The 3,198-nt window shown below is 35.9% G+C and overlaps 1 long non-coding RNA gene across 2 annotated transcripts in view; it reads left to right on the top strand.

Annotated features, from left to right (window-relative positions):
* Positions 1-3,198, top strand: part of LOC128248885 (uncharacterized) — a 47,155-nt gene that overhangs the window by 30,129 nt on the left and 13,828 nt on the right. The window lies entirely within an intron of this gene.

Genomic DNA, 3,198 nt, shown 5'->3' with positions numbered 1-3,198 from the left:
CTCTGTGGCAAAAGTTTGAAATAATAATAATAATTATTATTATTATTATATATATACGTGTGTAAGGCGGCGAGCTGGCAGAATCGTTAGCACTCTGGACGAAATGCTTAGCGGTATTTCGCCCGTCGCTATGTTCTGAGTTCAAATTCCGCTGAGATCGACTTTGCTTTTCATCCTTTCGGGTTGGATGAAATACGTACGAGTTACGATGTAATTGACTTAGTTTCGACCTCTATGCTGCGCTTGTGACAAAAATTGGAAATCGTTATGTGAAAGGCGGCGAATTGGCAGAATCGTTAGCACACTGGACGAAATGCTTAGCGGTATTTCGCCCGTCGCTCCGTTCAGAGTCCGAATTCCTTCGAAGTCGACTTTGCCTTTCATCATTTCGGGGTAGATAAAATAAGTACCAGCTGAAGACAAGAGTTCGATTAGTCTCCTCCCCCAAATTTCAGGCCTTGTGCCTTTAGTAGAAAGGATTATATATATGTATGTGTGTGGATGTATGTATATATAAGTACATTTATACACGCACACGCATATCTTATAATTTCTATTCATATATTATATTGGTGACTGCAGAGGCTGTTATGAATGGCTATAAACATCATGTCCGATGACTTGGCGCAGATGTGGTTCCAATCACCAATAGAAAAATTTATATTTGGATACAAGACAGAGGTATTTTGGCTAGATTTCATCTTTGAATCTGAAGTTTGAGTTGGTATGGCTCTTGAACATAGAAAATGGTTTTAAGATTTGCTACATACAGGCATAGATAGGCTGTGAAAAACTGGGAGTTACCATATTTATTCCGGTGAAACTTCATACTACATGAGCCAATGAAGGAATTTCTATGTGGTTGTGTAGCTTGCTAGAATTATAAAACAAATCTCCTTCATATCACATCCCTACCATCTTAAAATTGTAAGAACATGCTGAACAATGTCCTAATTACCCACTGTATCGTTCTTAACATTACTATAAAGGATAGACTATTGTATAATGTAACCCTAGATCTTTCTAGGAAATTTTTCACAATAGGTGTACTTCATGAGGCTTGGCCCGAATCTTAACAATAATCACAAGAAAAACAAAAATATAGGTTTCTGTAGCTCAGTGGATTTTAAAATGGGCGAGAGTACCCCTTTTAGAGTGTTGTGTTTCACAATGAAGCATTGTAGGTATTGAGAGGTGCCGTGATTTTTCTTAGAAATGGAACGTTTAAGCAAGATGCAATATTTACATTGTAAATACATTTTCTAAAAACTGCATTTGTCGGGATAAGAATATGAATATGTCATTGCGTTATTAGTGAGCAGAAAACATGTGATTATATTAGTCCACGTTTTCTTCAGTAATTTATGAAAAAAAATTAGAATAGGGAGCAATAGTCAGATGATTCTTGAACTGACAAACGCAAGGCATTCCTAAAAATATTTATGAAAATCTTTTGTCCCGATTCTCTCTTTATTAATGAGAGAACAAAATAGAATTTTTCATTTTTATATTTGATTTGCAAAAGAATAATTCCTCACCATATCGCGGTTCACCTATCGCGGTTCACCTATCACGGTTCACCTATCGCGGTTCACCTATCGTGGTTTATTATTTAAGCTTATGTCGACTCCTACGTGGTGTTGTTTTGCATTTATGATAAAATAAATATATACAAATTATAAAAATAAAAAATATACAGTACAGTACTGTTTCTACTTTGTGGATTTTCGCCTATCGCGGGGGATTTTGGAACGTAACACCCGCGATAGTCAAGGGATTACTGTAGTCTTAATATGAACTCGTGTGTTGAAACAGATTGTGTTGTGAGTCATTATGTTAATAATAAGCACATGCATTGGTTCTATTCACTTTTATAATTATCAATCAATTTGTCAGCCATTTAACCAGTAAACAAATCGATGTTTTGATTAAATGCTGGTCAATCAATCAATTAGCTGTTTGTGAAAGTTTTTCCGTCGCGGTTCACTATCTCATCAATGACATACCCTTCCAACCAGATCTGATATAGAACGAGTACGTGTGTTTAGTGTTTATTATTGGCATAACGATCCTCCCGAGATACAACAAAACAAAATTTGCTTTTATATAATTTTTCCTTCTCCGAGATTATTTGATAAGCTTAACAGGTTGAAAGTCACTTAGTTGTATTATACATGGCAATTTCCCCTCCCCTTTTCAATTCTCCCACGTTGCTTCTATATTGCATGTGTTTGTATGATCTATAATTAGAGTTGTTGTGGCTATACTTGACAAATTCCAGTTTAGCTCTGACCGAGAAGCACTAATATTCAAAGTCATTTCGGTTGTGATTATCGTACCCTGTCCCAACTTTTTTGTATATCCGAACTACAGTGTTCAGCGTTCATTTTCCTGCAGACAACAATAGAATGTTAATTAAGGAAGATTTGACTGCTACTTCTAGCTAGTCGAGATACCACATACAGAGTCTCTTCATTGGCTTGACTAAATATACTTTATGTAACAACATTTTGTAAACAAACTTTTGGAAGCATCGGTGTGCTTCGTATTTTACAGACAAAAAAGTAATATTTCGAACGCAGTATATCCATGAAAGCAACAAAAAAGATTGGGTATTTTACCCTTATAACACGAAAAAAGTTGCCAGCGGACAGTCCAGAGTTCGTGTCCCGTTGTTGTGACTACAGGTGGCATTGTCGTCGTCGTTATTTATCAGCTCCAGGATATGACCTGTCATCAGAGACCAGACCGCGATCATTCTCTTTTAAAGATGTTAGAGTGTGAACTAATGGGGAGTTTGCTTCTATTTCTAACAGGTCGAATGACCAAGAAGACATTTCTAGTGGGATCGTGTGGCGCCCTTAGAAATTACATTTGATATAATTTACGTTGCATTTAAGCGTTATATTTTTTTCCGAAATTCTTTCATCAGTTTTATGCTGTCTTATTGTTGCAGGCTATAATTCTGCTCCTTGTCTACCTTATTTGTTGTTGTTTACTGTGTTAGCGTTTATGTTCTGCATGAAATCATATATGGTTTCGTCTACAAGTTTATTGGTGCGTCTATTGTTGATTAGATTTTGTTCAATACATGTTGCTTGTTTATGGTAAAGTGCTGCGTTAGAAGATAATTAAATATGCCCTTTTAAGTAGGGACTTAATGACATGTATCGTATGTGTGTATGTATATATACATAT

This window comes from Octopus bimaculoides, chromosome 1, assembly GCF_001194135.2.
Source record: "Octopus bimaculoides isolate UCB-OBI-ISO-001 chromosome 1, ASM119413v2, whole genome shotgun sequence".
NCBI classification, from domain to species: domain Eukaryota; kingdom Metazoa; phylum Mollusca; class Cephalopoda; order Octopoda; family Octopodidae; genus Octopus; species Octopus bimaculoides.
This window is presented reverse-complemented; position numbering and strand designations above follow the sequence as displayed.